The sequence below is a fragment of the Falco cherrug genome, chromosome 13 (genome assembly GCF_023634085.1).
Source record: "Falco cherrug isolate bFalChe1 chromosome 13, bFalChe1.pri, whole genome shotgun sequence".
Lineage (NCBI taxonomy): Eukaryota > Metazoa > Chordata > Aves > Falconiformes > Falconidae > Falco > Falco cherrug.
In genome coordinates, this window is record NC_073709.1 from 33,936,154 (window position 1) to 33,950,196 (window position 14,043).

Below are 14,043 nucleotides of genomic sequence, written 5' to 3' on the forward strand. Positions count from 1 at the left end.
TAAACCTGCACACTATAAACTCCCAACTATTAGGCACAAGAGGATTCCAGTGTGGATGCAACATAAATTGCATCACTGGCCTGCATAGGCTGTCCGAATTATAATTCAGCTGCTAATGCTCAACATGCATCCCACAAGTCAGCAGCTCTCCTGAAGGACATAACAGTTATATTCAGCATGGAGAAATGGGTAGGTGGAGATGACAGTTTGCTGCGATGGAGAGACGGGACACAGCTTGATACAAGCAAACGTCAATTTATTGTACAGAAGCACGAGTTTATATATACTTTCAGAAGCTGCGCGTTTTAAACAGATTGGATCTTGAAGCTAAGCCTTGCATACCAGGCAATCCCCGACTGGTGGTTAACTACCAGCAATTAACAGCAAGGACCTACAAGCTCCAGCACATTCCCCTCAGCTAACTGGTTGCCACGCATGGTCCTAATTTCCAGCCCGCTCCTGCAACAGTTCCTTTCCTTACTCCCTGCCTTAACCCATGTGTGAAACCTGCTTCTGATCCGTACCTCATCCCATCCTTGGAATAAGTGTAGTGGTCCCCGTCTGCATTTCTGTAGCTGGCAATATACACACTAGAACTAAACTCAGTATATGCAGGTGTATCTCTACTTTTAGACAGAGACCTCTAATTCTACCTCTAAACAGCACAAATAATTTGCAGCAAATAGTTCCATTAATTAAAATCAGGAACAACTTGAACACTTACTTTGATATCAATTGGCACGTCTTTCATTCTTCTTACAGATTTAAGAGAACTCAAATGTATTTTGCAGTTTATTGCCACACTCATAATTCAACCTACTATAATAAAATTCACAGTAAATCTGATCAGGCAATATTAATTTAAAAATACCATTTCTGGTATGAAAATAGCATATATTTCTTTGTAGCATCGATATTTACTGTATGCAACCAAAATTTTCAAAGATATTGAAAATGCTGCACCTCTATCTGCCAGTGCTTACCATGGCGCAGAGATTTCAACTGAAAAAAGTGCTCCCAGCTGTCTCTGTAAGCAGATTTTTCCATTTGCAAAAGAGGGGTTTGTTAAATAACCTCATCTAAGATTGCACAGAAAATCTGTTGCAAAGCATAGAGCCCCAGATTTCTGGGGTTTAACTTAAAAAGCCTCCAGCGCCATGATTTAGAGCATACTTACTTGATTCTCTGATTGCCCAGGTATGCTTTCTAGAACATGCCTTTCAAGGGTAAGTGTGAGATGGGGAGAAAAATGGAGAGAAAACTGTATTACTGCTTTGACCTCCCAGTTACCTACATGGAAAAATATTTCTGTGTTGGATTATCATATAAAACACAGTGTTGCAGCTGTTGAGAGAGCACGTTAGCATTCCTCTTTATGTCAGCTATTCATGTCCTACTCCACACCTCTAAAGACAGTGGGCAAATCCTCATGGGACTTTCAGGGGTGCAGGACCATAACAGTACAAGCAATTTAAATAAAGCAACCACAATAAACCCTGGGAGAGCTCCCAGAAAACATCATTCAAATCACCCTGAGCGAACACAGCCTTTCAGCAGGGCACATCCAATACAGTTCCTGAGAAGCAGGAATCCTTGAAAGCGATCCTAAGCCCTCTCGGTTCTATATTCCATATCTTCCTCACTCACTACCAGAATGTCGACAACACATACCAACCTGTGAAAAGCTCTGTGAAGTCTGCAGCGTTTAACTGCTTGACAAGAAAGCACAGGGGCATGATGCACAAGAAGTGTCATTAATGTTAAAAATCCCTCCAAGTTTTTAAATAAATGCTGAAGAGCTAAAAAGCACATTTAAAGTTATATAATGGGCAGGAGCACTATTTCTTGTGCTTCCCCTGCTTGTTCTGTAAATGTTGCATCTACCAGCCTCTGCTAGAAAGGGTGAGGCTGCACAGCAGAAGCTGCTCCCAGGTACCGGCTGGATCCTTTCAGTGATGGGGAGCAGGCTGTTCCCCGCGGCGGCCAACCACATCCAAGCACAGCAAGCTTGTGGACTGTAACACATGCCAAGTAGGAGAGAGACATCGCCAAGCACAGAGCTTTCAGGGTAAGTATGGATTTGTACATCTCTGACAGGAGCAGGGTGTGCGCCTGGAGGAGCATGGCCACAGGAGACCCAAAAGAGATGATGATGAGAAGTGCCTGCAGCTCCAGAGGGCAGCGTGGGCGGTTATTCCAACTTACAAAACCACCAACACCAGCTTTTCTCAGCAGCTGTAGCCAAAAGCAAAGCTAGAAGAAAGGTCCAGCCTTTCAAGGACCCACTGGAGATGGGGAAAGATTTGTTTTCATATCTTTTTATTTAAATCTGCCAGACCCAACAGATTTGTGTATTCTCTCAGAAAGTATTTCTCTTACTCTAGCTTATTAATTTGAGTCTGTTGCAATAAAACAAGGACCAGAGCCTGGGAGCCACTTTGAGCACTGTGGCACATCTGCCGTGCAGAGAAGTTGAGGCCGTTCCGCCTCGACACCCTGGCTGAATCCCGGTCCCACACAAATGCCTTTTTAAACAACCATTTTCTCTTTCAACACATAAAAATTGAAGGATCTAAATCAATAGCTAAAGCTTACAATGGATGCAGAGCAGCTGTGGTTTTTAACAACGTGTGCAGCCACACAGGCTCCAAAATGAGCAGCTGCAGGGGGAGAAGCAGCAGGGGAGGGGAAACCCTGCCAAGGCAAACCATTAGGTTGCAAGCCCTCAGCACTGAGCGTGCAAGGGGAAGGTAGCATTTTAAGCAATGGTGGTTTCCCCCCACACACCCTCCAGATCTATTTTGTAAGTAGCAGGAAGGAGTCATCGCATTTAATCTTAAAGTAATCCCCTTTAAGCCTAAAGAGCTTATGCCTCTGCGAGCGCAGCATCCTGCTGGTGTCGTCTGGGACCATAGGGGAGCGAGCAGCAACGTGAAAGTAGCTCCGTTTTCAGCAGAGAGCTCATCAGACGAGTATCAGCGTCCACTTTCTGGCCGCTGTCCATTACAGGGCTCCTAAGTACTGTATTTTGTACAATTGGATGGAGTCAAGAGGAAGTACCACCTGATACTTACTACACTTGGCAACGCATTCGAAAATTGTGCTAAACCATCGGGTTACCCTTGGAGACTGCAAGGTGAAGCACTGCGCTTCCAGTAGCGCACCCTCTGCAGAGCCCCAGAGAACGTGGCATAAACAGGAAGGAGGAAAAAACCCCAAACCCACACAGATTACAGATTTTTACCAGCCCCTGTCATGCCAGCAGGCAAAGGAGCAGATCTACACCACTTGCTGAGCCGCACAGCTCTTACTGGGGGTCGCAAAACCAGTCAACAAGTGCAGTTACAGTGTGCTGAGGCATGTTGTAATCTCCCCCTTGCTCAAGAAAGCTCGAGGCTGAACGATGCAAACCCCAGCTCACCCTTATCATGGAAGGACCAGAGGCCATCATCTTAAATTAGAAACAGGATGACTGAAGATAACTGGTCCAATGTATATATTCTTTGCTGTACTGTAAGAAGCATAAAAGAAATTACAAGAGATCTGCTGTCACACACGACAGCAGGCGAGTTGCAATAAGCTTTTGCTCCCTTTGGTCTAAAAGCTAACATTATAATTCAGGGTACTCTTATTCTCCCCCACCAATATTTCTTTGATCCAGATTTTTAAGCCAGCGTACCAGCACTCTGCTCAATAACATCTCTGTGCCCTGCCAACCCGTTATTGTTACTGCCAATAAACATGCCAATTTAGAAAGGGGCTGATTATGTAGTTCTGTGTAGGACAGTGTAATAATATATCACAACAGCAACAATCATTTTTATCTGTACTTGACAAGCGCAACATCCAAACTTTAAAATGAACCAGCCTCTTAAGGAATAAACCTTTTGTCAATAAAATGCATGCTCTCCAGAACTTTAATACCAGCTAGAAGGAAGGCATAGCACCTGCTTAAACATGATAGTTAATGTCTAAGCAGGTACTCTGCGTAATGTCATCTCCCATTAACATCTGGTCCAAGGCCTATTGAAGTCACCAGGAGTTTTATAATTGATTTCAGTGGGGTTTGGAATATGCCCTTACGCTGTACTGACTGTTTCTTGTGCGTACTACTCGATAAATACTTCTGTCTGCTTCTAAAAACGTATTTAGGAAAGAGTATTTAATAAAAAAAAACCAAAAAAAACCAACGTAACTTTTGGTTTACAGAAAGCAAACTTTAAAATACAGTTTGAAGGTATCAGAGTGGAGACTGAGACCTGAACCTTCTCCCTTCAGGAGGAAGGAGCTCAGCCCCACAAACATCTGCCTGACGTCACAAAAATGCCACTTGGGAAATGCCAGAGTCCTGGGGGCAACCAAGGCAGATGATGGATGATCCCTGCAGCTGCAGTCCTGGGGGCTGTGGCAGGCTGTGGCGCGGTGTGGTGGCACGCAGCACCAGGCTCTGTGTCCTCCTCCCGATGAGCTGCTCCCTCCCTCTTGTCTGGATATACCTCTGTGCCAGACAGAGCGCGTACAACTGTCTCCGAAGGGCAGCTTCACTGCTTGCAGCATACTGAAAGAGCCTACCACAAGGATGAGATCTTTTTCGCGTTTCCCTTCTTTCTCTTTTAAATATATTAGTTTCCTTCTGACTAAACATAGCTATGGATGCCTATAATCCCTACCCGTTTTATGGATGATGCAGGTCCTTAAACTGTTGCCTGGGCTTTTCAGGTTGCAGATGTGTGTATTTATCCAAGAACATCAGGGACCGGGGCACACCTGCTCTTCTGTCATTCTACACTGAAGTTGCCTCATTATATCCAACCTGACACATCACCATCTCTTCCAGGGCGGGCTTGGGAGGGAGGAATACTGATGACATGTTTGTTTATAACCATGTTTATTAGACATATGTTCCTTAATCACGCAAGCTGTAAGTAGTTTATGCAGACAGTACTTCTGACAATGGGAAGTGTCTCGGGGCTGCTCCTCATTTATGCGCAATGGCAGCAGAGGCCACAATGCGCTAAAGAAGTCTGAGCACCCTTGGAAACATTCCTGCACTCCACCTGCTCCCAGTAGCACCCATTCAACCTGGAAACCAGTCTGATATGTGAAGCTGCCAGCTGGTGACTGCTGGCCCAAGGTGGGTGAACCACCCTTGTCTCCTTAGTGGTACCATCAGAAACCAGGCCCAATTTTCACCTTACCTACTAACAGAAAGTGAAAATCAACTAGAAAACCAATTCAGCTGTGCTCTCCCTAATGAAGGAAGACTTGAAAATCTGATATCTTTTTGCCATTTCAGTTGTGATTAGTGACTAGGGAGTTTTATCATTCCAATCTATTTTAACCAACATTAAACATAAAAATATCCTCTTTTTGGAAAACAGAACCTCATCTCTACATTCCCTTGCTTAGTCTTCCACTTTGTTCACCCACATGTTTCTCATCTTCCCCCCATTCTATTTCTATCATGATTCTTTGTACTAAGCTGAAGTGTAACCACTTCATTTTTCTTTAATAAGAAATTACGCTGAGTACCTTTTAACCAGACTTCCAAACAAATGAAGCGTATCTTGCAGAAGGTTTAATTCCAGGGAATTTCTATTTCTTACACTCTTGCATTAAGTCTACAGTACCTTAAACACCTTGCAGGTATAGTACTCACTTTCACACCTTAAAACTAACTATGAAAAGGACTGGGTGTTCATGTAACTCAAAAGAAAAAGGAGAGGGGGAAATAAAGGAAAATTCAAAAGGTTGTATTTGCACCAGGGACCAGTCTCTGGAAAAAACAGCACGTGCCTCAGCAATCACAGAGCCAGAGCTGCAGGCAAGTTAGGCATCTGACAGGCGCCGACCTTTAGGCATGCAGAGATTGTTTCAAGTGGCCTGTTGATATCATGATTCCCACCTCTAACATGATCAGCAGTAATTATTCTGGTACATCCTTCCTTGCAACCGGATAAAACCAAAACTCAAGGCTATGCAGTCTTCTCCTCGATGCTTATGTTTAATAAGATTTTACTGCTTCATTTCCTTCCAGAACCTGCTGACAAGCCAGGTTCAAGAAATGTCCCAAAATTCTGCAGTTGAGTTTGTTCAGGTTATTGCTGCTAGTAGGCATCAATTTGAAAAGAGTACCAATTCTTTCGGCAGTTTACTGAAAATAGTGTTTTGTATCACAAAGATTATTGGTTTATGACACTATGAAAATAATCAGAAGTACTAAAATACATACCCATTTCAGAAGACACTGACATGGTCTTCATCGGGTTCATAAACCCAGCAGACATGCAATGACACAGCTCAGCAAAACACCTAGGAAGAACCCTAGCGTGAAATACCCCAGCAGTTAGCCATCCAACAATCAACAGAAATTCACAATTGGTGTAAATTCCAGCTGCTCTTTTAGCACTGCCAGTCATGGGTAATGACCTGATTCTTCTTGCCAGGCAGACAGTTACTGAATTACAACCACCTTTCCACTTGGATTGGGATGTAGGTCTGCGGGTTTAAGCTCTGAAGGCAGAATCTGAAAGAAGAAAAGTTTCTCTAAAGCTGATGATGTAAACATCCATTTGAAATTAAGGATTTTACCTGTTGCCAGCAGCCTTCAGACCCACTCCTAGATTCCCTTATATTGTCAAGAGCAGGGTCTTGCAACCCTGCAGGTCAACAACCAGCCACATTTTTTCTGCTTAAGCGGACGCCACAGGGAATAGTCTTAAGTATTTAAATCTAGTCTTTATTTGCAAGAACCACTTACAGGTGGATGCAGAGCTCAGAATAATAAATCGATTCAAATCAAGCAACACCACCAAACAGGATTTTCAGTGACTGGAACAGAAAGCTTAAAATTCACTTGAGTAGCACAAACCAACCCATACTCCAGCACTGATTTCAAAATTCTCCTTTACTAATTACTTAAGGTACCAGTATTCAAGCCCACCCTAGGGCTCAAATTCTCTTTCAATAATAGGATTATAACCTCAGCACAGGATAATATTAATACTTCACACACATAAGGTCCTTCAGTGAGGCACAATGAGCTTAAGTAAACCTCAGTACATGCCCCTTAAGTACCAACAGAGGAGAATTTGGAAAATGAGGATGAGGGCACTTACCAAATGAGTGAGTTTTATGAATCACACCTTTATGTTGAATGTTGGATTTCCTGCTATAAAATTGTAAAGTTAATTTCCTCTACATTTCCAATGGAGTCTTGATGTGACCTCAGTGGCATAAAATGCTAATAATCTCCATACCTTCAAGACTGAAGGAAAATAATAGTTTTCCTTGATGTTCTCCTGGGGAGGAAGGAGAGCGAAATAGAAGAGGAAAGCAAAAGAGACTCTTTCCTAATATTGACTTAGCCCAGAAGATTACATCACCATTTCTATAAAACACAAAACAATTTAAAACAACCAAACCCAGTGCGTACATTTTACTCTAGTTTGCCCTTAGGAATTTCTGATGAAAACAAATAGCTAGTTTTCATATAAAAGTTATACACCGAGCATATTTATTCATGCCTTTTGGAAAGCAACCTTCAAATACCATCCGACTTGCTTTATGGTTTGTATTATACCTATATACAGATACATATTTTCATACATATACACACAATGTATGCATTATATATAATGTACACACATCAATGCAAAAATCATTTGGGGGTGGGGAGGGGGCAAAGTCATACATCTCAGTTCCAGGACCAATTTTTCAGCCAAGCTGAACGTCTCCTGCTGTAGACTAGGTGCCACCCCTTTTTCTGGGGTGGATTCTAGGGTAAAGTCATCCACTTTGTCATAGTATTTGTGGATTCAAAAGGAAACTCATCTTCTGAAGGGCTGTTCCATGACTGCACAACAAATCCCCAGTAATGACAAACCTCTACACCTCCACTATGAAAAAGTCCTGGTTTTAACACCCCTATGCAATTTAAATGCAATACTACACAAATAAAATAAACTTAATTTGTTGCATACAGGCTTTTTTATTTCTTAACACATGCATCTCAGTCAGTATGGTTCAAAATCAGCTACACAAGCACTTTGAATATACCATGGGCTAGTGAAAGGTATGGACAATTCAAGAGGCACCTGGCCTTTCTATCAGCATGCACGGTACCATTTCCACATAAAAATCATATCTTCAAACATGGACTTTCCAGCACTATTTATTCGGCAAAAATAGCCTTTTTGGCTACTGTCCTTGGGAAGCAGCTGCTATCTGTGAATGACCAGCAGTCTGTCTTGGGGCATCTGAAAGCCATTGATGTTTTTTCATCAGCAGTCCTATCAAACTCACAAAGGTGAGAGAGTCCAGTCAGAGCCCAAGGTTTTTACAGTGAAACATGAATGCAAATTTCAGCCAGTAGCCCACAAACCATACTCCTCAGGAACACAGAAAATTCCTATCAATTATTCCTAACTGAAGCTGCCACCAGGGTGAATTAATTCATACAGCTGAGACCTCATGGTCTTCTGATCATTAGCTCCTAAAACATTTCTTATAGTTATTCCTATTGAGCACTGCTTCCTAGGGCCTTAAGGAGTTGCTCTGGGGGAGTGAGGGGAAGCATGTAGACCTTGGTTAATTGCATTTCCCTTTTCCATAAAGACACTCTTCATCCAAGTTGTCTCTGCAATGAAAATAATCCTGTGAACAGGTTCCAGGGAAGAACAAAATTCAACAAAAACCAACTGTATAAACAACATTAAAATCTTCTTGCAAGCATAGCTGGAAACAACCAACAGTAACCTAACTTAGATCACACAATAAACCGAATTAAAGTTTAGGAGGATGTCCTGCTTTCAGTTGGGATAGAGTTTATCTTCTTCTTAGTAGCTGGTACAGTGCTGTGTTTTGGATTTAGTATGAGAATAACGTTGATAACACCCTGATGGTTTAGTTATTGCTAGGTAATGCTTACTCTAAATCAAGAACTTCCCAGTTCCCTGTGCTCTGCCCGGGGACAGGGACACAAGAAGCCGGCAGGGAGCAGAGCCAGGACAGCTGACCCGAGCTATCCATAGGGATGTTCCATACCATAGAGCATCATGCTCAGTGTGTATGTATTTATACATATCCATATATATATATACGAAAACTGGGGAGAGCTGGCCGTGGGTGACCAATTGTTACTCGAGGACTGGCTGGGTATCAGTCAAAGGCTGGTGAGCAACTGTACTGTGCATCATCACTTGGTTGGTTGGTTGGTTTTGTTTTCCCTTTGGGTTTTATTCATCTTTCTCCTTTTCGTTACAGTTGTTGTTCTTGTTATTTTTATTATATTTTACTTCATTTCAATTATTAAATTTTTCTTATCTCAGCCCATGGGGTTTACCTTTTTCTGATTCTCCTCCCCATCCCACTGGGTTGGGGGGGATGAGTCAACAGCTGTGCGGTGCTTAGTTGCTGGGTAGGGTTAATCCACCACAGAGGACAATGCACCTAGCGCTTTATCCTGCATTATTCACCTTTGTGGATCAAAAATGAAAACTAAAAGTTGGAAGGACCTACAGTTTTCCTGCTCTTAATTAAACTGCTCTCCTTATCTTATGTCTGAGTGAGCTACAAAGGGATGCACATGGAGAGAAAAGCCCTCATAGTGCGATGCTGTTTTTCCAGTTTGATTTTATTAGATTCATAGTGCATGACAGAAAGGAGCTCATTGTAAACAGCTGATTGGGTTTTAAAGCAGTGGATAATCAGCTGCGCAAATTACCATTTGCTGTCTTCAGGACTTAGGTGCTCTGGGAACAGAAGCCCACCAGCCACTGTCTGGGGTATTATACTCCTGCTTAGCTTCTCCAGCAATGAGATTCTCTGTGGTGTTGTATGGGGCAGAGCTATGGACCTTGAAAAAAGCAATGAATATTGACTTGTAGTGATAAAGATGACATGTCTCAGAGGGATTGCTGATGTTAGCAGAAGACACAAACTCAGAAGTAACGACACCAGAAGCAATCTGCGATTAAAAAGCAGCTGCAGGCTGCCATTAGAAAACTGGAAATGTTGCCAAGTAGGAGGTACCTGTATACCACATTTCAGAAAAAAAGGGAAGGAAAAGTTCTTTCTCTGTAAAACCTCTTTAGCCAGGCACAGTAAAAACATATTCATAGAATCATAGCAACATTTAGCTTGGAAAAAAACCCTTAAGATCATCCACCCAGTCAGCCAGGGCTCCTGATGAGTGATGGGAAGGGGATCAGTGAGCACTTCCACCAGCTCCCCCTGTACCTTTGGGTGGATCCCGTCCGACCGCACAGACTCGTGTGTGTGCCTAAGTGGTGTATCAGGTCATTGACCATTTCCCCTTGTATTGTGGGGGCTTCATTCTGCTCCTTGCCCCTGTCTTCCAGTTCAGGGGGCTGGGTACCTGGAAAACAACTGGTCTTACTATTCAAGAACGAGGCAAGTTTTTAATCCATACAGTATTAAAAACAAAAACATGAAATATGACTTCAATGTATTTAGGCTTGTGACTATGCAGAAACCCATGTCAGACCTCAAAGCAATAGCTGGAAAGAAGGCAGAGAAAAGCATTTACCACCTTCATCTACATCTAATCTTTTCAGGAATATCTTAAGTAGCATTTTACTCCAGACTGTAATAGCCTCTTACAAAACTAAAATGAAAAGCATTATGTTCATAAAAATATTTCAACTGTTTATTACAATATTTTTAAAATGCTTTTAGATTCCTCCATTTATTTTTTCCACTTGTCCGTGATGTACCATTTAGTTAGACTGCAACAGGACTTGTGGTGTGATCTCTGCCTTGGTGCTAATCCTCTGCTGGTGCAAACTGAACACAGGTTTACTAGCATCAAATTCTAAATATGCAAGCAAGGCCTTTATACTCATTTTTTATTTTACAGACCAAAAACTTTTGCGGAAGGTTACTCCGAATTAGGAGAGGAGCATCTACAAGAGTAGGAAATACAGTATAGAAATACAGCAGAGCAACTATAAGTTGTGGAAATACAGACTACCCCCAGTGGGAGTTCTGAGGTCCATATTCTCTATAGTCTACTGGACAGCACTTAATGTGAAACATTTGGGACTTCCTCAGGACACTGAAATATTTAGTTTTCTCTTTTCTTTGTTGTCCTTTCTTTCAGCATACGGATTCAAAATAGGAATATGAGGGAGAGAAGAAAAAAAGTAGTTTATATTAGTTTTCCCCTTCTCCTTTTCAAGGAAACAGATACAAAAAAGCATCAGCAACTAGCTAACATTTGAATTATGTCAGAGCTGGTTTGAGCCTGATTGTACTACATTGGCAGTCAGTAGCTTAAAGAAATCTTTTTTTGTTTGTTTTTAAATTATTTTATTTTTTCCTTCTCTGGTTTATTCTTTCACATTTATGTTATTTCCTGGTAAACACATACAAAAATAAAATAGTTCTTTCTATATTTACTTGCTAGTTGAAGTCATTATGCCTATAAAGAGCAAACACAACATGTAACTTCAGAGGAAACCTTGGGAATTAGAGATTAGAAGATTGAAGCTACAAAGATACTCAAAGAAATTATTAAGGAAGCAGTATGTTAGGCATCTAAAACATCGTGCGTTATATATAGAGATGGATTTGTCAAGAACAATTTGTACCAATCCAGCTCAAATTCATTCTCTGACAGGGCTACGGAAAATGGAAAAAGAAATAGCTGTGCTATTTCTTGACTCCAATGCCCTTTTTAAGGCAGCAGGGGGAAAAAAAAAAATAAAAAAAATTTACATAATCAAACTAGCTAAACCCACTATAGCCAATGATTTTTCAACCTTTCCTCACTCATGGATGAATAATTATTTTGCAGAAAAGGTATGAGCACCCTGTAAACTTTACATATGTAAAGTTACTTACTTGTACTGCCTGTTCCAAACTCTGTAGATGCAATGGGCGCTGTCCCTCCCCAGGACCCCACAGAATGCAGCTGCATGATGACGTTAGAGTTGCCTGCACAGCCACCAGTGCAAGTCTGAGTATCAAATCATGTGGTTATTTCAACTTAGGAATGTGTTCTAGGCTTGCTCTTGTTCAAAACTTCCATTAATAAACTGGATGGCAAAATAAAGAGACTGTGCAGGTCACCAAGACCTTTGCAAGCGCTTGGACCACTGTTTCAGAATTCTAAATGATCCTGGTAGCAAAGTAGCCTGAAATCAATAAAAAAAGATATTAAAAAAAAAAAGAAAGTTATGCCACACAGGAGGATAGGGAGAAAATTGAATAAAAATAACAAAGTGAGGAATAACAACTTAGTCAGCTGTACCACCCAAAAAAAGAATACAGTATTTAGAGTGGGCTGCAAACTGAATACTGGCCCATAATGTGACGCTGTTCCAAAAGAAGGATTTTAAAAACATTAACCTGAAGCAACACTAAGAGAAGCATCGTCATTGTGTCCACTTCTATTTTTTCCATTCCACCTCTATATAGCTGTCCTTCTCCCATCTATTTTCTAACAGTTTTGACACAGCAAAGAACCACTCTTCCTTCTTTAGAACTTGGCACAGAATTTGGGTAAAAATTAGTCATTCTCACCAGTAAATTCTAGGCTGAATTCTGCACCAACTTTTTGTTTCAGTTTTACAGTGCTTTGGAACCACATTATCAGTAACAAAATTAATACTGTGCTTAAATTTTCATTTACCCACCTCCGACTTTGGAAGCCAGACCTGTGGAAGCCCAGGGTAAAGGGTTCATGCTCGGACAAAATTTTTTCATTATGTCAACACACCTCATCCCAAATCAACACTGCACGTTGACATCAACAGTTGTAGGTGAGCATTGCTGGTGGTAATTAAATCACTGCTTTAATGAAAACAAGCTTGTTCTGTGCTGACTTCTCAGGTGCTTTTTGCTGTCTCCACAGCTGGGTTTGTGTACAGCTTAGTGATTATATTCCCAGCCAAGCTGATATTGCTAAAAAATAAACCATGAAAGAGGCAAAACAAATAATTATTCTGTGGTCCTTCAAACACGGTGCATGTATATTCTCTGTCAGAAAACAATACAAAGGAAGAGTGACTTCTCGCTAGTGTTTGATTTAAATTAGATGGTTACATCGCAGGCTGGCTTTCACAGACAGACCGTTTTCTCCAGGGTTGTACTATGACAAGAGAAATTTCCTGCTTCTTAGGTCAATTTACAGGAGTAGCTGCTGGGACAAAGAGAAATGAGAGATGCAAAGAGAACGGCTGAGGCCTCTCTCTTTTCACCCCCCACCTTTCTTCTCCATGCGCTGGTGTTTGATGGAGCATCAGATTAGAAATACTGTCTATCTGTATCTTTTTATACTTGTCCAGGTTGTCACCGTTAAAAAGTGAGGCTTCAACGCAATTGTTAAACCTTGGATAAAGCTCAGATGTAAATATTTCAAGCTGTAAATTTATATGTCATTGTCAGATCTGCTGTATATATAAATCACCCACCAATGTCATGGAAGAAGCAGAACCGTCATCTTTTTCACACTCATGTTAAAGATTTCCTGCATGTTCCTGTAAGACAGATCGAGGGACACATGATGGCTACAAGACTAGTTTCTGCACTTCCCTACAGAAATGAAATCAAATCGATTTCTACAACCAAAGAACCACCCTTTAATTGAATTATGGTATATACCCATAAACTTATTTTCACTTGGCCACCTACCATATCCTTATTTACCCTTGCATTTATCTTGATCAGAACTTTACCGTACTTTCATCCAAAGACCTTTAAAAAGAGTGCCTTTTTCCTTTCCAGAAAATGTTTTATAAATACTATCTTTCTTAACGATAATTATGAATTAAAATATCTCGGTAACATGCACAGCAGGATATCTGTATGTGTTTGCCAATTCTTTGGTGTTGATAATGCAGTAGTTGAACAAATAAGAGGACATAATCAAGAGGTCGGCAAGATATCACCACGATCAGAGTGTTTGACAGCATATACACCACATGCTGTCCAAAATGCAGTCTGTGTTAAACCAAAAGCTACAAAAGTGCAACTGGTTTCTACTGTGACTGCCAAAAGATAAGAGACTGCTGTGTTTAC

The 14,043-nt window shown here is 41.3% G+C and overlaps 1 long non-coding RNA gene across 1 annotated transcript in view; it reads right to left on the minus strand.

The window, feature by feature from the left end:
* The window catches only part of LOC114017200 (uncharacterized), a 203,452-nt gene that overhangs the window by 11,973 nt on the left and 177,436 nt on the right, over positions 1–14,043 (minus strand). Inside the window, exons 10-16 of the long non-coding RNA XR_003562101.2 lie at positions 13,437–13,502; positions 12,660–12,927; positions 11,866–12,158; positions 10,240–10,378; positions 7,119–7,301; positions 6,377–6,526; positions 4,671–4,843 (exon numbers count right to left, since the gene is read on the minus strand). This is a non-coding gene — a long non-coding RNA (uncharacterized LOC114017200). The remainder of the gene's footprint in view (positions 1–4,670; positions 4,844–6,376; positions 6,527–7,118; positions 7,302–10,239; positions 10,379–11,865; positions 12,159–12,659; positions 12,928–13,436; positions 13,503–14,043) is intronic.